Here is a 22,085-nt window from a genome sequence, read left to right on the forward strand (position 1 = left end):
CACATTGAGTAAGTAAAATGAGACTACATTTTCATTATATTTCATTATATAAACTTTTTGTGACATTTTTATTTGGTGGTGTGCCGTGGGATTTTTCTAACGTGAAATATGTGCCATGGCTCAAAAAAGGTTGGGAAACACTGCTCTAGCCAGTGTCTGGCTCTGATATTGCACAGCCAGATCGCTTTTGCTTCTTGTCCCTTCCTGTTTTCCACTCTGTTCTTCCTACTTAGGTAGATAGCCATTTTTGCTTCACCAGAGAGGTAGTTTAGGAGCTGCCACTTTTCTTTGCTTGTCTTGCTGTATGGAGCCCCCATGATAAACACGCTCTTGGTAAAAACTATACTAAAAAGACTAAAAACCAATGTTAAAAGAGAGAAGAAACCCGTGAGTCTCTGGCACTCTGTAAAAACAAGGAAAACAGTCTCTCTAAAACCACAAAATGGACAGTTGTTAATAACAGCAGGATTAACGATGGAAATAAAAGAATTGGAGGCGATAGCGCCGTGTAAAATTCTCCACTGGAGGTCGGAAGTACCTTTCTTTAAAGGGAGGTTTGTACAGAATCCTCCACTGTGGGCCTGGTCCGTTTCCGGCACCCAGTCTAGTGCTCCATACAGTGGAGGCCCTGTCCTTCAGTCCATTTTTGTTTATGGTTTTGACAATGTTCATGTATATAGTCTTTTTGTCCGCTTTGTGTATGGTCATTTTCTCTGGGTTTGCAACCTTGAGCAGGGGGCCCATCAGCTCTCCGAGCCCTGGGCTCAGGTATATCTCCGGGAACGGGTCTTTTGGGTCTGGTTTGGCTCTGCCCTGTCCGTAGCTCCTTAACAGTCTCTGTTCCTCAGCGCAGAGGCTCCAGCTCCAGAGTTGCAGGATTCTCTGGGCCACCCGGACAGAGTGTAAACCCAGCAGAGAGCCCAAGGCCCGGGCATCGCTCAGCTCCGGCCCCACTGCATCCACCACCTGCTGATGGCTCAGGGTCCCAGATTTGCACAGCGCCACCGCCAGTCCTGGTGTCTCGCTGCTGCTAACGTCCAGCCTGGTTCCATGAATCAGAGGCTCTTTTAACAACCAGTGCAGAGAGTCAGTCTTTTCCATCAGGGCTACTTTGCTGTGCATCTTCCTGGTCACTCATCACTTGAATTGAGACTGGAGACTCTGGCATTGCAGTAAAAGAAGGGACATCACTTTGTTTTTTGACCTTGGTTCTGGTCAGTGCTGCTGTGAAAGACTTCCTTTGGAGCTGGTCTATGCCTTCTTTGGCAAATGCAGCGACTTCTTTGGCTGACTTTTTTGGCCACTCTTCCACAGGGTCCTTCAGAAAGTCTGGTCCCTTCTGCCACACAGAATCCTCTTTAAGGTTTTCTGGCCTTGATCCTCTTGTTACGAGGTCAGCAATGTTCAGGTCTCCTGGGATCCTGGGATGAGAGAATGTTACTCCCCAAGGTTTTCCAATCCAATCGACTGGTGTGAGGCTTCTGTGGAAGGTGATTTGGCTAAGACGTGTGTATTCCTCAAACAGCAGGATAGCTTCTTCCCTCAATTTTTCAGACAGAGGTTTGTCCCAAGTGTCTCTGGTCAGAGCTTTGCCTCCAGCTTCCTGAAATGCCTTCCTGACAAGAATAGCACCCTTCTGTTTGACAGGTGTGACAAGGCCTATTGGGTCATACAGGCTTGCTACTTGGCTTAGCAGTTGTCTTCTTGTCAGTGGGTTTGGAGTGTTCTCTCTCACCTCTTCACCAAGGAGATTTTGGCCGACTCTCATTTTCCTTTTCCTCTTTGAGAAGTTGATTGAGGTCATGAGGTAAAGTTTATCCTCTTCAACGAGGTATCCAATTCCAAGGGCTTTGTTGTCTCCTTCCCTCATCTGGTTTGGAAGAATGAGTATTCTGTTTTCCTCTGCTCCTTGTTCTCCTGGCACAACCTCCTGCCTCCCACTTTGGCCTGACCGGACCCAGGGCTTGAGGAAGAAGCCGCCTGCCTTCAGGATCTCTTCAACTCTTTTGGTGTTCTGGTCCAGCTTTAGCAAGTCATTATGGGAGGTCAGGACATCGTCGACATAAGCATCCTCATCAAGGATCCTACGTTCCTCCTCCAGGTGAGCAAACATGGGCAGCTTTGCTGTCTCCCTCATGGCCAGCTGTGCAATGCACCCTGCTGGTCGATCGCCAATGTTGACTCTGGTAATGGCATACTCTTCGATCTCTCCCTCCTCAGTGTCTCTCCAGAGAAATCTGTGGAGGTGCATCTCCAGGTCTTCCAGCCACACAGAATTGTACATTTTCTTGATGTCGCCAAGGGCAGCATGGACACCTCCTCTGAACCTGAGTAGTACTGCTCGGATGGGATTGAGGACATCAGGCCCCTTCAGCAGAAGGTCACTCATGCTGAGCCCTTTAAACTTCTGGCTGCTGTTCCATACCAGTCGCACGGGTGTTGTGAGCGAGTGCGGATTTGGTGCCACCAAGTGGCTGACATACCATACTGGTCCTTTCCAGCTTGCAGTGATGTCTTTGGTGAGTTTCTTTGCTGCTCTTCTCTCCACCATCTCATGGACTTGAGCTGTGTATGCCATTCTCCACTCTGGCTCTTTTTTGAGTTGTTTCTCTGTCCTCAAGAAAGTGGCTTCCACCCCACTCCTGTTGTTGGGAAGGGAACTTGGATCTTGAATCCAGGGATACTTGGTGTCCCAGTGTGGTCCATCACTGTGCGCATCTGCTCTGATGTAGGTTAGCCTTTTCCTTATGATCTCCAGCTCTCTTTCTTCACTCAGAGTCATTTCCTTGCCTCCTGGTTGACAGTTGCCGCACCGGCATCCTCCACACTTTGGTTCGCAGGCTGCTCCAATGCTGTCCCATCTCCACCAGTCCAAGAACTTTTTGCCAGCAACCGTACTTTTGGTTTCAGCTTTGAACTCCTGTGCTTCAGTGATTTCTTGATACTTCACTGCTGCAGTTCTCATGGATCGCGCAAAGTGTGTTTTAGATGTATGCGCAGCCATATCCACTTCTTCAAAGAGGTCTGGATGCGCTCCACCAACCGTCTTTCCTAATGGGCTTTCCCAAAGGACAAGGTCCCCAATCACCTTCACTCTTTGTGGAGCAAGTCTTCCTTCCCAGTGACTGATGAGTAGCTCAATGTGCTTTGGTCTTTTGAGCTCTTCCAGGTTGGTTCCTGGGAAGAATTTTTTGAGTTGCTCTGGTTTGATTACTCTGTGCACTTTGGCGATTTCATCCAAGCCATAGCAGACAAGCTCATGAGCTCTCTCCGTGCCGTTGGGTGTCTTGACCCTCACTCTGAGTGAGTATCTTTTGGTTTTCACCTCCATGGCCATCCCTCCAACTCCATGGACGATTAGCGTGATGTTTTCACTTAGCAGATTCAATCTCCTGGCAGCACTGTGGGTGACGTAGTTGGTGTCTGATGCTAAGTCAATGAGAGTTCCAATCTTCTGTCCTGCATTGGCAGTTACCTCTAACAGCATTAGAATGACTGGTAGCTCAGGTGTTCTTGACGCCACCACTCCACGTTGATCCTTCACAACACAGTTGGCCCTTGCAGTGGTGTTGGTAAAAGCTTTCCTGAATCTTTCTGCCATTTCCGGAGTGAGTTCAGACATCAATTTTACTTGCTCCTCTGTGAGCTTTTGCTTTCTCCAGGTGGATTTTCCTCCATCAGATTCCTTCATCTTGAAGTCTCCTCTTGAGCAAAGAAAGAAATGGTGGTCCGAAGAGCTCCCTTTTTTACAGTCCCTGTTCCTGCACAGGTAAGTGTCTTTACAGTACTCATCTTCTCCATGACAGACTAAGCATCGCTTGCATGCTCCCAACTTCTCCACAGCACTCAGCTTCTCGCGAGGCTTCAGTTCTTTAAACCACTTGCAAAAGAAAATCTTCTCCCGGTGCTTTTCATCTCCACAGATAATACATCCTCCCCTCCTTGTGGAACGTGTGGAGGCATACTTCTTGTCCAGGTAAGTAAGTTTCCTTTCAGGCGTTTCACCCACACTAAGCTGCTCCAGTCTCTCAAGAATTTCCTCTTGGGTCTTCAGGAATCCAAGAAGGCTGTCGAAGTGAGTGTCTGGGGTCACGCCATTTCTTGGGTTGACCATGAATACGAGCCAGTCTCTCTTCATATTGTCTGGCAGCTTGCTCTCTATGGATCTTATCACCAGAGGATTCTTTATGGCTCCAGTGTTTCCGAGCTCTGTGAGATCGTTCAGGGCCTTCTCAATGGTTCGAATCATGTCCATGACTTTCCTTGGCTGGTTTGCTCTTAAAGCAGGAAATTTCTCCAGATCTTCAATTATCTCCCTTTGCAATGACAGCTTTCCTTTCTTCAGGCTTTAATCCTGGGGTCTTCACTGCCACGCTGGATATAAGGTGGTTATCAACTGTCAAGTTATCCAGATGTTAAGATTCAGATTCAGCTCTGCCCAAACTTGAAAACGGCTTGTTCAACACAAATAATGCAAGGGGAAAACTCTGTTCCGTTCTGGTGATTTATTTTCTTTCAGATTGATGGCACAAAGTGAAATTCCAGAGGAAGAATAGGTTGATAACCTTTAAGAAACAAAAGTATGCATCAGTACGCATCAATCATGATCATTAAACTAAACATCTCATTTAAATTCAACACAGATCAAAATCAAACAGAAAACAGCAAACAAATGATTCTTTCAAACTAAATATTTGAAGTCCATACCAGTTGCGTCTGTGGTTGAACATGAGCTGTCAGTAGGCTGAGGAGACCGAGCAAAGAGGGCTCGCCGAGCTAACTCCAAACATTTTATACTCATGCTTGATTAGAGGTGCGCAGGTGAAATCGGTCCCTCCAGAAACATGGGTTGCATCCTGTCTGTTGGGCGTCTGGGTGAGCTCTCTCTCTGCCCCCTTCAGGCCTGGAGTTCCTCCACAGATACTGGTCCTATGCTCACACTTGTTTGAACCCAAGATCCAATTCCAGAGGGTACCAGCTGGTTCTGCAATGGAGAGAATCCTTGACATCAGGAAGTTCAGCAATTTGACCAAGCTGACCAGAGTCATCGCCTGGGTATGGAGAGCTGTAAAGAAGTGGAAGGAACTACTGACAAAGACCTCAGGCTCTAGCAAGCCAAAGTGGGAGGGAATTCCTTCAACACCAGAGATAACGTCCCGAGCTAAAGAAGCTGTACTCACCATTGCAGAATGTGAAGATGCACTCCGGGATCTATTCCTTGCGGCTCAAGAAGGTGAAACCTTTCCAGACACCACACTGAACAGACTTGTCGTGTACAAGGACAAGGACACAGGACTTTTGCTCTGTGGAGGAAGATTCCAAATTGATGCCAGGGTGCAGAGCCGGGAGGACTGCATAGACTACATTGGCCCAAATACCCTTCTGCTTGGACGGACTGGACCCAGAGGAGATCTTGGAAGCTTTAACTTTGAAGGCTACCCCTACAGAAGATTGAGGGCTATTCAAACAGAAATCGACCGATTCTGGAGGAAATGGAGTCAGTTAGCTGGGCCCAACCTATTCGTGAGGACTAAGTGGCACACAGTGCAAAAGAATGTGGCAGTTGGAGATGTTGTCTGGCTAGCGGACCAAAACGCCCTGAGGGGTCAGTATAGGCTCGCCAAAGTGATCGATGTCAACGCTGACAAGAAGGGCATCGTCAGGGATGTTCACGTCAGAACTTTTCCTAGCTACCCTGTCCCAACTATGAAGCCTGCTCAAAACCAGAAAGCAAAAAGACTCAAAACCAAAATATCAGCTACAGTTTTTCACAGAGATGTCAGGCGTATCATTGTCATACTTCCGATTGAAGAGCAACACTGAAAGGGCAACTTAAACAAACCCTGCCCAACACTAAGGTGCTGTGACCTCCTTGGGTTCAAGAACCAGGAGGTCAAGTGGGAGGTGTGGCGTCAAACAAGTGTGAGCATAGGACCAGTATCTGTGGAGGAACTCCAGGCCTGAAGGGGGCAGAGAGAGCTCACCCAGACGCCCAACAGACAGGATGCAACCCATGTTTCTGGAGGGACCGATTTCACCTGCGCACCTCTAATCAAGCATGAGTATAAAATGTTTGGAGTTAGCTCGGCGAGCCCTCTTTGCTCGGTCTCCTCAGCCTACTGACAGCTCATGTTCAACCACAGACGCAACTGGTATGGACTTCAAATATTTAGTTTGAAAGAATCATATGTTTGCTGTTTTCTGTTTGATTTTGATCTGTGTTGAATTTAAATGAGATGTTTAGTTTAATGATCATGATTGATGCATACTGATGCATACTTTTGTTTCTTAAAGGTTATCAACCTATTCTTCCTCTGGAATTTCACTTTGTGCCATCAATCTGAAAGAAAATAAATCACCAGAACGGAACAGAGTTGTCCCCTTGCATTATTTGTGTTGAACAAGCCGTTTTCAAGTTTGGGCAGAGCTGAATCTGAATCTTAACATCTGGATAACTTGACAGACACCTTTTATGGTTAAAAAGGGCCCAAGACTTAAAAACACGCTGATAAAAGGGAGGTAACCCACTTAACTTTAAAATGTTTAAATCAGTTAAAAACAGAGCAGCATCCAGCCCCAGGTTACTCACGCGTCTTAGAATGCAGCTGCTCACATCTCTCCACACCAAATCAGCCGGGCCGGTAAGATACCGTTGCAGAAACTGCATTCTAAAAGTGGCTGTTCGGCTGGCCAAGTGGACAAGGCCCTGTCCCCCCTCCTCTCTAGATAAAAACAGCACCCCCTGTGGCACCCAGTGTAGCCCATCCCAAAAGAAATCTACCAATTTCTTTTGTATTTGGGCCAGTAGGCCTGAGGGAGGGTCTACACAGGTAAGACGGTACCACAGTTGGAATGCCACAAGGTTGTTTAAAACTAGGGATGCACCGAAATGAAAATTCTTGGCCGAAACCGAAAACCGAAAATGAGGAAACCAAGGCCGAAAACCGAAACACCGAAATAAATTATTATTCCAATTATTAGTACCATTGCATTTATGGCTATGACTGTGTGCTAACCTTACTAAAAATCAAGGCGTTGCAATTCAAAGAATAAATAAATCACGAAATTATGAAAATATTTATTTAGAACTGACATTATGCACAATATAAAATAAAATTAAATGTTTAACTTGACCACACATGTGTAGCCTACATGAAATAATAATGTACAGGCCTGTAAACTGACTGGCCTGCTGAAATATTGTAAAATTAAATATGTTCTCTCATAAAAAAACAAAGTGCATTTAAGTCAAGTGCATCGAAACTCTTGTGAATTAAGCAGAATCTTTTGCAGCTTGAAATCTGTGTCGATCCACTGTGCAGTTAGACTGAGCATACTCGTGATGCTGACGTCTGAGCTCCATATATCGGTCGTGAAACTGATTGCTGAAATATCAGATGCCATAAGCTCATGGACGTGAGTTGCAACAACATTGAACAGCTCAGGTAAACATACGTCTGAGAAATGTCGTCTGCTCGGTATGGCATAACGGGGCTCAATGTGCTCTATCAGCCTACGAAATCCCACGTCCTCTACAACAGAGAACGGCTGATCATCTAAGGCAATGAATTCCATCATTTTTTGTGTAATGCCCTTAGCCTTGGCACCATCACTGGGAAACTTTTTGGCCTTTTCAAAAACGTCTGCCACAGACGGAGTCGGTGTGCTCGGAATGGCTTTCCTTTTCTGTGCCGCGTTTTTCTCAAATTCAGAATAGCGATCGGGATGTTTTGATTTAAGATGATGAATTAAACCCGACGTGGAAAAACTCTTTGCAGATATACCCCCTCTAGAAATTTCGGCTTTACACGTATTGCAAATTGCTATTCGTTGTTCTTTTTCAGACACAGTGAATTGCGTCCACACCGCAGACATGTTGGCCCGAGTGCTGTTCGCGGTTTTTTGCTTGCGTCATCATCACAACGTTCTGTTTCGGCCTTGTTGTTTCGGTGACAAAAGTGTTTCGGCCGAAAACAGAAAATGCACTTTTGGGCCATTTTCGGCCGAAAATTTTCGGTGGCCGAATTTTCGGTGCATCCCTATTTAAAACCAAAACTCTACCTTTAAAAGACATCTGTGGGAGCAGCCACTTCCATTTGGACAGTTTTTCCTCAATCTTCTCCCAGTTCTTCTGGACTATATTTGTGTTCCCTACGAACACACCCAGGTACTTTATGCCATCTCTTTTCCATGTCATGCCCTGGGGAAGCCACGCCACTCACCGACAGCAAGAGCCTCACTCTTCTTCCAATTGACCCTCGCTGCCGATGCTGAACTAAAATCTGTCACTGTATTGGTTAAAATGTCTGCATCCCTCTGGTTACCAATAAAAACAACGATGTCGTCCGCATACGCAGATAAAACCGTGTTTCCATTAAAACCAGGTAAAAACAGCCCTTGCAATTTAGAGCGTATTTTGCAGAGGAGGGGTTCTAGGGAGAGTGCATAGAGCATCCCAGACAGAGCACAGCCCTGCTGGACCCCTCTACACACTCTAAAAGGAGCCCACAGCCCACCGTTGAACTTCAGCACACTCTCAATCTTATTGTACAACACTTTGATCTTAGCTATGAAACCAGCGCTGAACCCAAACTTCTCCATTACTTTCCAGAGGAAGCTGTGCTCAACGCGGTCAAAAGCCTTTTCCTGATCTAGAGAAATCAGACCAGTATCAATGCCCAATGAGCTGGAGACCTCCAAAACATCTCGAATCAGGTGAACATTGTCCACCATGGACCTGCCGGGCACACAGTAGGTCTGGTCCCGATGGATGACCTGCTCAATAGCTTTCCCCAGCCTGGTGACCAAAGCCTTGGACAGAAGCTTGTAATCCACACACAGCAAAGACACAGGGCGCCAGTTTTTGATGTCCTGCAAGTTCCCTTTTTTTGGCAGCAGCGTGATCACCGCTCTGCTGCAGGACATTGGCATAGAGCCAGAGGCCAGACTCTCATTAAAAATGTCCAACAGGTCATGAGACAAGATGTCCCAATACGCTTTAAAAAACTCAACCGAGAGGCCGTCGATACCAGGAGCGCGCCGTCCCTGCATGCCTTGCAGTGCAGCCTGCAACTCCTGCGTCGTCAACAGCCCTGTGAGCTGTGAGTCTCCTCAGAGACCTGAGGTAGTTCCGCACAAAACTCCTCTGAGAGCGTTTCGTCCTCATTATACTCACTCGTGTAGAGGGTGGAATAAAAGCTCACAGCTCGCCTCCTGATCTGGCTTGGCTCTGTTAATTCCTGCCCTGTGTCTGACAGCAGTGAGTGGATTACCCGCCTCTGTCCATTCCTTTTCTCCAGGCCGAAGAAGAAACTAGTGGGAGCATCCATCTCATTTATGTTTAAAAACCGGGACCTGACCAGTGCACCCTGAACTTTAACGTCCAGCAGGCTGGCTAGAGCCATCTTTTTCTCTTTGAGGATGTCAATATATCCTCGATCTCCTGTGGACTTGCTTATTGCTTCTAGTTCCACTATATCACTCTCCAGGTCTTTCATAGATCTGATGTTGTCCTGTGTGACATTGAGGGTGTGCTGTTGACAGAGCATTCTTAGTCTTACCATGGTCCCACCACTGCCTAAGACTGCTAAACTCTCCCTTCCTCTGTCTAAAAACACTCCAGAAATAAATAAGGGCCTCTTTAAAATGTTTATCAAATGTTAAAACCGAATTAAAATGCCAATAAGCACTTCTCGGTAAAACATTTCTAATGAAAACATTGCATAGAAGCAAAGAGTGATCTGTAAAACCAGCAGGGAGTATACTGCACATTTTAAAAGTATTAAAATGATGCTTAAAGCAATAAATGTGATCTAGTCTGGCTGATGAAATCCTATTCTCTCGGATGTGGGACCAGGTGTACTGCCTATCATCTGTGTGCATCCTTCTCCATACATCTACCAGGCCGTGGGAGTGGACCAGCTGCCTCAGAGCATGCTGGGATGCTGGATGCGGCTCTGCATGGTTGCGATCTAAAGATGCATTTTCCGTACAATTAAAATCCCCACCCAAGAATAAAAAATCCTCCGTGGCACAGCCGTTTAAAACATCATTCACTTTTTGTAAAAACAGCTTCCTCTCTGCACCGTTTGTTGGAGCATAACAGCGGCGGTAACCGCATTAACGGCCACCGCCGCTGGAGACACCCCTCCCTCAGCAGCAGCAGCCGCCTCAGGAGGGGAGCCCCCCACCGCCACAGCGGTCGCATTAGCGGACACCGCCGCTGGAGACACCCCTCCCTCAGCAGCAGCAGCCGCCGCCCGCTGCTCCACTACAACCGGCACGGAGGCAGAAGTGACATCCGGACCAGGCGGAGTCGAGTCCCCGCGCCCCGGACAGTCAATCACGGTGTGCCCCTCTTCCCCGCAACCAAAACACTTCATAACTGACGAGGTTGCAAAAATCACGTAGTCATAATCATCTACTTTAACGTAAAAACGGAGGTTGAGCTCCGCGTTCCGATTGTTCAGTATCATATAAGACCTGTCTGCGATGAGACACCACGTGCTTCAGTAACTGAGACTTACACCCAGACAGCATCTTCTTCACCGGAGAAACAAGTTTCCCGTGTCTGGATAGCTCTCTGGATACTGAGGAACTCATCAGTTATGAAGGGAGGGACGTTGGATAGAACCACTTTGGTTGCGGGGAGCGTCAGCGGCTGCACCCGCACAAACATTTCACTCACCGTGATGCCCGTCTCGATAACGCGGTTCACTTTCTCCACCTGGTCCAGAAAGATCACGACTGCACTGTTCATCCACGCCAGGGACTTAATGCTGCTGTGTCCGACCTTATACCCCACAGCCAGCCCGATATCCTCCACAGTGCATGGGAAGCCGGCCGATATTTTAATGCCGTGCTTCCGCGTGAGTTTGGAAAAGTCTCCATTTACCATGGCGTCAGACGCCGGCCGGCGAGACACCGGCAGGAGAAGCCCGCAAAACCCCCCAAAACCACCACCAAAAGACACAAAAAGTAAAGCAAATTAAACTACCACCGATAAACTATATTATATTAACACCCATAAACAAAAATAAACGGAAAATATAACGCAACAAGTGTCGTTCCTTTCTTCAACTCGCCCTCCGAAAATCTCCGAGCATGCACCGGAAGAAGAAGAAAACGTAGGCTACTTAGATTCCTCATAACTTTTTTAACATTTTCTAGCTATAACTTTATCCAGGGATTGTGATTTTTTGATATTATTTTAGAATAATATAATATAAAATAATTTAGTTTCTAATCTAGAAACTTTAAATCGTGACAGTTTTGGTCTTGGCTTGTGTTTTTCTGTCGCTGTGATTAAGGATCAAGAGGAAACTGGAAATCTGAGAGTCACAGGAGGCGAGTCTGCATGGAAACTGTCAGAACGTCTAAAGGCTGTAGCTCGTCCTGTCACAGTGTGACTATCAAATCTGTCCTTCATGTCCCCTTCCCTGTGACGGGCCGGCTGTGCTTTATTGTTCTCATTACCATAACTGAAGATGCTCGGCTCTCTGTTTTGATTTGATTTGTTCTTTTACTGAAGTTATTTTTTGAATGCAGAACTTTTTCTTTTTCTTCTAACAGAACAGTTTCATTTGTTTTGATGATAGTACTGCCACATTTACTTATAGAAGCCATAATTAGTGCCTCTACTGTGTCATGTCTCCATGCTTTAATGTTCAACAAGCTCTTTATTGTTCTCATACTGCCTGTGCAGCAGCACCTCTTTTCACCCTCTGTCAGAAACTACAGCCCAGTCTGCTCTGATTTGTTAGCTGGACGGCTCTGTTGTGATTGGTCACCCGCTTAAAGATGTCCCGCCTCTTAGCCTATCACCTATAATGTGTTGGAGAGCTAGCCAATAGAAGTGAGGTTGTTACATAGTGAGGAGTATGTTAAGGAGTCCAATGAAGGCGTTTCAGGCAGGGGGGGATGTGTGGGAGAGAAACTAGCTTTTGTAGACCATTTCCATGTACAGAAACATATGGTAAATAGACTGCACTTCTATGGCACTTTATCAGGTCTTTTCGACCCCTCAAAGCGCTTTAAATACTACAAGTCATTCACACCTCATCCATGCAGAGCAGTACCACTTGCTCTAGGGAAGCTTTCTTTCACACACATGCATTTAAAGTTGGCTATACTATCAGGAGCAACTTTCTGGTTCAAAAGAAAACCAAAGTGGTGACCAGCCACAGTCACTCTAAGTATTTATAACACGCAACAGGAAAGGGGAAACCCCAAAAAGCTTAAGAGATCCTCTTTGAGTAAAATATCCTCCACTGGATAAATATCACAGAGGGGGAAAACAAATTGAAGTCCAAAGACTTTTTCTCTCTTATTGTTCCTTGCACAATGCTTCGTTTCACTGCATATTTTTCTGTATGTGGTTAGTCATTCATTCTAGCTTATAAAACACACATGGACACACACAAACAGTAGTATCCCTCCTTTTGAATTGAGATAGTAAGACACGAGGAGGAGGATGTGAGAACAATGTCATTTTTTATCAGAGAGTAAAGATGTGAAGGTATCCGGAGAGATCAGACGTCAGGACAAACAGAGAGACAACAGACTCTTCATCTTCATCCTCTCATCACACTCTGCTCCTCCTGCTGTCGAATGAATTACACTCTCCTCGCCTTCTGTGTGCGTGCAAGAGTCCATTATGTCATTTGTGTTTCTTTTTATCATTAGCACATTTCTTTCAAGATAATGCAACAGTGTCGCTTTTTTATTAAGCTTATGATTTCAATTCATTTAGCAGCCTTTAAGAAATGTCAGTTTTCTATTTTTTCAGCATTCCTAGAAACAAGTTGTTACATGGGGTGGTGAGCATCCGTTATTCATGCAATTACCAAGATATGGATGCTGTACTACAATTATTTGAAGGCTGCATGCATCCAAGTAGTCCCAATAATAAATAAATAATTTGTAATATACACAATACTTTCACTAATTGCTTTTTTAGGGTGAGAAGCTTAAAGACACAGGTGCTAAAAACAGAGCGTTTCAGGGTGAATATAGTTATATAAATATAGACAATATTAGATAAAAGAAACACATCTGTCTCTGTGCAATGCTGAACTACTATTGGATTAATGGGTATAACATTTTGTGGGAACATTTATGCTCGTAAAATGATGTCAAAGTTTGCATTTAGCTAAGCTACCTCACAGCGCCATTAGCGTGGATGTAGACTTGTTTAAAGGTCTTGAATGCATTCACATGCACAACATCTTGAAAACTAAAATTACAATATGCATTATCCCTGTATTATGGTAGCTATCATCAATTATCTTTTTTACAATTGGTATAACATTCAGAAAAACCCTGTTGTAGCATTTATTTAGAGACAGAAGCTACGTTAGAGTCAGGCTGAAAGTCTTTTTTAAGGTTGACAACTCTTCAAAAAGAGTGACAAAAACTAGCTGCACAATAATAGTGAGGTTGTGACGGATCGGCTCCGTCACATGCTGCGGGCAGCGCATACACACACACATACACGTTCACATTCACACACATTCCCTGTTCCCTTCTGTTCTTGCATGTTGGTTGACAAACCTCACTATTATAACTGTTTTCTCCTCTGTGTTAGTAGCGCGACCATGGGTGCACACTTGGCCGTTCTCGTTGCATTTAATCATACATTTACACAAACCTGATTTTAGACGGACAGTTCCTGAAGTGTGGGACGCATATGCACCACCGTCTCCTTTTCCGGCAAGAGTGGCTGGCAAGACGGGGCGCACCATTTCTTCCGTTTAAGTAGTGAATTCTCGCGCGCTTGCGAGATGAATCTATTGGTGGTATGTGAAAGTTAAGCCCAGTGGGAGGGGCTATACAGTTAAAAGGGGCTGTTTTGGCCTGGGATGGGGGGTCAGTCTGGGGAAGCTACAGAGCAGGTAGCACCTGTAAGACCCAGTGAGAGTTGTTTTGAGAGTTATTGTATGTCAGAGTTATTGAGGAACTCCATTTGTTGTGAATATTTGTGTTACATGGTAAACTATTTATGTTTCCAGTCTTTTTACACTATTTTCATTTAGTTTTCACTTTGGGAGACCGGCAAAATAAAATAACATCACTACTTCTCCGACTATGCCTGTGTTTGTGGAGGTATGAAATAGAACCCCGCTACAATAACATATCATGATGTGTGTGTGACTAGCAGCTGCACCAGTGAGTCGATTAGAGTAAACAGTTTTAGTCTTCATGTTCTGCCTTTCAGGTTACATCTGCCTCCGTCAATTACCGCCTAATCTAACGAAGAAACCCCAGGTGGGACATGCAGACAGGTGTGAGTGAGATGCATTCAAGGCACCATTATGGAGGAAAATGAAACTAATATGTGGAGGAAAAAGAAACAATAAAAGGAAAAAGTAGTAGGAGAATAATCTCCAAAGTGGTAGAACAAGTTCCTGTTCGATTTGAAGACTGCAGAAAGTATAAACATGTTCCATCAAAGACTAAAAAGGGGGCTGATGAATAGTGTTTGGATGCTAGAATGAATAAATGGGAGATGTTTTGAAGGATTCGAGAGCCTTTCGGATGTGACTGGGGAGGGAGTTCCAGAGGGAGGGGGAGGCTGCAGCGAAGGCCCTGTCACCCCAGGTCCGGAGGTTTGTCCTTATGATCTGTAGAAGATTAGCATCAGCAGACCTGAGGCGACGGGTAGGGGTGTGTTGCTGGATGAGGTCACAGAGGTAGGGTGGGGGCGAGGTTGTTGATGGCTTTGTAGGTGAGAAGTAATATTTTGAGGTCAATCCGGTGTTTGATGGGGAGCCAGTGGAGGTCGTGGAGGATAGGGGTGATGTGGTCGGAGCGCCAGGTGGAGGTGAGCATGCGGGCAGCGGAGTTTTGGACATATTGTATATTATTGAGGATGTATGCAGGTGAAGCATACAGAACGCTGTTGCAGTATGTAATGTTAATTATGACAGAAGGTGGGGGTCAAAAGGGAGAAGAGGTGAAAAGAAACAAAAAGATGCACTGTATTAGGAGAAGAGCAGACTAAATACACAGAAATGGGAGCAGAATACCAATCTGAGTCAAAATGAGAATAAAACTAAATAAAAAGAGAGAAAGTAGACCGGAGGAAAGACTGTAGGGTCATAGAGAGGCCGCAGTCCAATCAAAGTCATGCATTTGAATGAGCCTGATGACAGCTGCAGCTTTCAAGACCAACGCTTTAAAACAACAAGAGAGTATTATTTTCTGATATGCAGTTTGATGTGCTGATGGTGAATAATAGGGCATTTGTGTGGCTGCTGCCTAGCAACATGACAAAGTTACTTCAATGATAGTCACCGCACCCTATAAAAAAAAACAGAGGCAGATTAAAAGACATTAAATCAGTTTTAGGGAAACAGATAAATCAATGCTCCTTGGCTCATGTGTTTATGGCATGAAGAATAAAAGTGTGTGTCCTTGCGTACACACACTTTTATTTGTGACAGTTGTGAGATTGATGCTGCAAATGAGACGGGATGTTTTCCCACTGCGTGTCCCTCCAGAGAGAGGTGCACATGCTGCTTCAGCATCGCTCCAATCAATTTGTCACTAGGCTAATCTGATTCATCTCCATAAAGGGACAAATTCATTTAAACAAGTGTGACCGCAGGTAGGGTGGGGTACGGTCATTATATATTCTTCAGGGAGTCTAAAAAAAAAGTTTCTTTGCTGGTAGGAGAGCTGAGGAATATATTTGAAAGGTGAGGGAGATAATGAATAGAAGCAATTTGAAATGATAGATAATGAGAATTGTATATATTATAAAACCTAATATTAAAATATTTTTACTTTCATAACATAGTGACATCACTATGTAACACTTGCGCTCCTATTGGCTAGCCCTCCAACACATTGTACGTGATAGGCTTCTCCTAGCGGTTGACCAATCACAACAGAGCCGGCAGCTAACCAATCACAGCAGACTGGGCTCTGGTTTCAGACAGAGGGTGAAAAGAGGTGCTGCAGCACAGGCAGTATGAGAAAAATAAAGAGCTTTTTGAACATTAAAGCATAGAGACATGTCCCATTGTGCTCATTTTCAGCTTCATATCTGTATTCAGTATCTCTAACACTGAATACAGATATGAAGCTGAAAATGAGCAGAATGAGTCCTCAAAATGCATTGCTATTTTTATGTATATATGAAATTCTTAACAGCAAAGATACAAAACATACATCCCATGTTATAAATCAGGGACAAATAGTATTTAAAAAGTTTTAGTGAAATTTTTACTGTTAGAAAGTGAACACTACTACATATCGTGTGCATTTTTAACTCAGGAGAATTTGCATGACATTAGCAGATAAAACAGCAACAAAAAGTATAATATTGCTCGTGAATTGATCATTTAATGAAAACAATTATATTAAACTCTAACTCTAAATTTTGCGGCTAAAGACTACAGCTACTACTGATTGAAAGACAATATTTAAAGTCAACACAATCATAAGACATCCAGGAGTGACAGGGAGCCTGGAAAGCTACAGCTTGAGTAAATTCCAGAGAAACCAGCAGCTTTGTTTGTATTTGTCGCTTCTTTCCAGGATTCCCCTGCTGCTGCAGTTCAATCGGATCTCTCTTTGGGATGTGATAAAATAAATGGCGTGTGAAAAGGTATCAGCTTTGCAGAGAGCTGAAGCAGCACAGCTGAGTGAGCGGGCGTCGCTGTGTGCCGGCGCTGTTATTACTGTCAGGCAGGCACACAAATTAAAAAGCAGGCACATGGGGTCTGATCAGAGGTGACAGGCATCTCATCTAATGAACAGACAGGCAGAGGAAACAGCAGAAAATGCTGAGTCATGCTTTAGTATAATGTAATAAAGATGACTTGAACCTGCAAACTTCCAACACACCACATCGCTCAGCGTGTACAGTCCTGTCATGTTGTTCCGTGGTGGGTAGGGGTCTTTCCGGAAAGTGAAGATGCATGTGATGGATTTCAACTCTCTGATCTAACTTGTAACTGCCAGCTAAATACTTACATTGGTGGAAGAAGTTTTTAGATAATTTGCTGAAGTCAAAGCACCAATTAACCATCTAAAATCAATTACGAAGTATTATTTTTTAAACGATCTAAAAGGGGCCCTATTATGCTTCTCGGGTTTCCCTCTCCTGTAGTGTGTTATATTGGTTTTTGTGCATGTAAATGGTCTGCAAAAGCTCAAATCCCTGTGAGTTTGCCTCCATGTTAAACTGGGATGGTAATTGTTACCTCTTTGTGCCTCAATCTGTTGTATCATTCACCTCTGTCTAAAAGTCATTTGTTTTGAGATCTTTGTCACAGCCTTTTATGTATTTGCGTGTATTTCTAGGCCCTGGGAGGACTTGCAAATGCATTAGTGGACCCTCATGAGGTTTTTGTGAGAAATGTAAACGTAGCACTCTTGGATGGATGAACTTTGCTTTTCACTGCATGAACAAACTTTTACCATCAAAAGGTTCTGCATAAAACAAAGGCCAACCACAGCTCCTCAGCTGGGTCAAGTGTATCAAGAGGTTTGCTTATATAAATATAAATCAACTAATTATATTAGTTATAATACTGTTGGATAAGCTGGTTTAATACAAATACAGTAAACCCCACCTTTACAAGCTACAGCAAGTTACTGATTTTAATCAAATACTATCATATGTATGTTTCTGAAATGGGCTTTTCTGCATAAGGATCACTTTTACGTTTTGGTGCTTTAATTATATTTTAATGCTTATGTACTTTTGCTTAAGCAAGATTTTCAGGACTTTTAACACAGTATTTTTCACATTGTACTGTTGCTCCTTTTACTAAAGGACTGCATGTAAGCTTTTCTTTTACCATCTTCTATAATTCTTGACTAATTTGTTGCAAAACATGAACCAAAAAAAATCACAGTTCAAGCTAAGACTTTGACACAAACTTAAAGTCTCTCAAACAAAGGATTATCAAATAAAATCCTTTTTTATTTTGAAGGCAAAGCAGCGCTTGAAGATAGGATAAGCCGGTGAGTGCAAGTGAAGCAGTTTATAAATATATATTTTCTCATCGCAGTGAGTACTTCTCTCTCTGTCCACTTGTGTGAAGGCCTTGCTCAGCATTTTGTCCAGATGGCAGATTAAAGGCAAGGTCACACACAGAAAGAGAAGGAGGATATTAATGAAGTGATTGTTCACTGCTGGGAAATATGCAAGCGGGATGCTCCTCTAGAAGATATTGACGTGTTGCTAACCATGAGAAGAAGTCGCTGTAACACATTACAACCATGGCAAACATGTAAAACAGAGTCACAATGCTGAAGCAGGGAGACAGGAGGCCAAAGGAAAGCTGAGGGAAATGGAGCAAGGTAAGCTAGAATTGTGCCTGTGGGCTGTAAGAGGATGAGAAATGACTTATGGATAAATTCAGTCAACAACCATTTACAGTTTGACCCAATTGTGAGTGTCAAAGCAAAGAAAGACATTGACTATTAAAAAGTCATTGTTTGCTATTTGTGTACACCGAATTGATGGGGAAACAATGCTGAATGAAGCCACATCTAATGCCAGCAATAATTAAGCTTTTATTTAATATATTATTATACTCATGTTCACTGTTTAATCACTTATTTACAGGCAGTGGTGGCAAAGTCCATAGAGACTTGGCTTGGGACCTGGAAGGTCGCCGGTTCAAGTCCAAAAAAGACAGAACTACCGAGGTGTCACTGAGCGAGGCCCTGTTCCCTACACTGCTCCCCGGGCGCCGTGCATATGGCAGCCCACTGCTCCTAACAATAGGATGGGTCAAATGCTGAATGTAAATTTCCTCTCTATGGGACCATTAAGGGTATATTATTTATTTATGCCTGATAGTTAAGCCTGATAAGTGCAGCTTAATAATCCGAAAACAGCATTTTTGGCCGCTTGGAGGCAGAGCAAACATTCTGTAAACACAATGCTGACAAATGATCTCCTTTAAACTAAAACAATGATTTTTGGTGCATTTTAATGTGCTGTAAAAGGTTGATTTTGCTTTCAGACAATCGCAATTTTAGTTTGTGGTAAACTACACTGCCCGGCCAAAAAAAAGGTCACAAGCCTGTAGGGGCAGTGCTATGATCTGGGGTTGCTGCATTTGGTCTGGTCTAGGTTCAGCAACGTGCCCAAAGAATGAGGTCAGCTGACTCCCTGAATATACTGAAGGACCAGGTTGTTCCATCAATGGAGTTTTCCTTCCCTGATGGCACGGGCATGTTCAAAGATGGCAATGCCAGGATCCATCGGGCTCCAATTGTGAAAGAGTGGTTCAGGGAGCATGAGACATAATTTTCACACATGGATTGGCTACCACAGAGTCCAGACCTGAACCCGATTGATGTGCTGTAGAAGACTTTGCACAATGGTTCGAATCTCCCGTCATCAATACAAGATCTTGGCGAAAAATTAAAGCAAGACAGAAATAAATGTTGTAACATTGCAGAAGCTTGTGGAAACAATGCCACAGCGAATGCGTGCCATAATCAAAGCTAAAGGTGATGCAACGAAATATTAGAGTGTGTGACCTTTTTTTTGGCCAGGCAGTGTATTTTACCAAGACTGGGTTCAATATTTCAAAATGTTCTCATGGAAAATTAAAATAAATAAACAGGAATGACCAACTAGGTGATCCTTAGTGAAAAGGGCATTTAATTTCACAGGAAAAATGCCTGGCTGCAGAGATGCTGCCATGGAAGCTAGGGGCAAAAACAGCATAAAATAAAACTAATTTGTGATCAGACAAATGACATCTCCAAGTCAAATAAGCCACATTCTGGAAATGAATTAGGCCAAGGACTTTTTGGGAGGTGCAGCACAAATGTATATTATGCTTGGGTGGTCTAACTACAAGACTTCAATGTTTAACCAAAAGCAAATAAGCCAGAAGAACTGAGGCAAACAGGTAGAAATGTTATGAAAAATGACACCCAGCCCACCACCACATTCAGAGGGGCACTGCTGTGGGACGTCCTTTAGAAAGCAAAGCATGTCTAATCAGATGGAATTATTCCAGTCATTCAAGCAAAAATACAAATCCAGAAATGCTAAACCAAAGTGAACATTGTGAACAACAGCATGCTGCTTTATCATTTAGAGTTTTAACTTAAAACAGTGTGTCTACAAAGTAATATTGGTAAAAACGTACAAAGTCAAGGACGTGTGTGTCATGTGACCTACAAACTGTGTGTACTGGAGTGTCACACGAGGACCGTAACATGAGCAAAGTAAATGTTGGTTGCTGTTGAGTAAAATATCTATTTATAGTGTTCTATCATAAAGCAAATGACCATGTTTACTTAAAATATTCATCTCACATAATCATCTAGCTCCCTGGTGTAGGTTTAAAGGTTGTAAAAACACAAAATAATCACAGTTGAACAATGTGCTTATCAGAAATATTAACACGTTAGTATTATGCACCACATCCCACAAATACCAAATGGTGCCAAACCTCCGACCCGTGTTAGCTCCTCCGTAAGTAACATGCCGTTATTTTCCTCGCTCCTCCCCCTCCGATCCCTGGTGAGAAGCTGCCAGTCGCCTGCAGCAGATCCAGAGTGTTAAGTCGGAGCTGCCAGAGATCATATTGTGCTGTAAACCCATTTTCCTTACTTTCTGTGCAAAATCATCAATTGTCATTACCCTGACGTTCCTGCTGGATGTTTGGCTTTCAACAAAAGGATGTTTACATTGTTATTCAAACAACTTAAGAACAGTCATTTTCTCTGCATCGCCGAGACTCACATGTGACTGGGTGTTCATTGCTGTTGCTCTGTATTTTCTGAACATGCATTATCTGTATCAGAGCTGTTAAAGTTGAGCACATATCATGGGTTATAGAATATTTGGGGGAAAATGCTAATATGTTTTCTAGGAGAGTAGGATGAGATGATACACAATATCTTTGTTGTTTTCTGGTTTGCTTAATTTTTTACCAAAAATACCACCCTTACTCGAACGATGCAGACCAAGGCTGTTTCTATAAATACAAAGATACATTTGACTTGATCTCAACACTACATTAAGTTCAAGAAGAATCAAGAGAGTAGTCCGGCTGAAAACAGACCTGAATCATAACCGTATTGATGGATGGAATAATGGCACATTGTGGCTTAACGGTGGGGTTATGTTCTGGACTATTTTTTGGCCAGGTGCAGGTGTTAAAACTGACCAATCTTAATTGGAGAAATGTATAAACTTCCGATCTAACTCTGCAAGAAAGCAAATGTTTCCAAAAATGTTTTTGCACTATTGATTCAACAGTAAAAATAATTGTATGTAAGAAATAAAAAGTTATGTTTTTGAATGGTGTATATTGGGCTGAAGAGGAACACATTACAGTGAATCGGAATAAAGCGGCAGCATTATTTTCCTTTCACTTACGTACACATTACAAGATAGCATTTGTGCTGCATTCATTACATGTGTTGTCGGAATAATCTAAAACAATGGTTCTAGACTCTTAAAAATGCATGATTGCCACGTTTTTTTTAACTGCAATGAGGACCAAAATACAACTTATCTTCTTTGTAAAATCGTTAAGACTTAAAGCTATGAACACAGTGAAGACCGAAAACAACTACAAAACTAGGGAAGAACAATAATGCATCATTGGCCTTTGTGGAGGTATTTTAGAGTCAACAGAAACATAACACAATTGAACCCACCTCCTTTTGAGCTTTGTCCCTGGACTTCATCAGAAGCAGCTCTGAAACAACATCTCCTGCACAGCTCTTTTCAACTAGCTGAACAAATTAGAGCAGTGTTACTTTCCCTGGGAAACTCCTGTTAGCTAAAAGAAAGAGCAAAAGCAAACATTATTTTCCAGTGTGGTCATCTTGAAGTATATTTAGCTTTTGGAAAAGGCGCGGTTGTATAAGATCTCTTAGAGCAAACACTCTTGGCTTTCAGACTTCAAACTGTGGCCGACCTTTTTGGGCAGGCTGTAAAAGCAGTATTACTTCTCCTTCACTAGACTAGAGGGAAAACATTTCTGTGGAAAGGAAATGGTTTGAACCCGGGATGTGATTGTGTTCCTACAGGGCCTGACTCCAGGCAAGCCTCCCCTAAAGCTCCCACACTGACGAACTTGTCTCCCCCT

General features: G+C 43.5%; 1 protein-coding gene across 1 annotated transcript in view; it reads right to left on the bottom strand.

The window, feature by feature from the left end:
* garnl3 (GTPase activating Rap/RanGAP domain like 3) overlaps window positions 1–13,683 on the bottom strand; it is a 103,031-nt gene extending 89,348 nt beyond the window's left edge. Inside the window, exon 1 of the mRNA XM_063889801.1 lies at window positions 13,649–13,683. The gene's annotated coding sequence lies outside the window, so the exon portion shown is untranslated. The remainder of the gene's footprint in view (window positions 1–13,648) is intronic.
* Between the last annotated feature and the right edge of the window lie 8,402 nt (window positions 13,684–22,085).

The sequence above is a fragment of the Eleginops maclovinus genome, chromosome 8 (genome assembly GCF_036324505.1).
Source record: "Eleginops maclovinus isolate JMC-PN-2008 ecotype Puerto Natales chromosome 8, JC_Emac_rtc_rv5, whole genome shotgun sequence".
NCBI classification, from domain to species: Eukaryota; Metazoa; Chordata; class Actinopteri; order Perciformes; family Eleginopidae; genus Eleginops; species Eleginops maclovinus.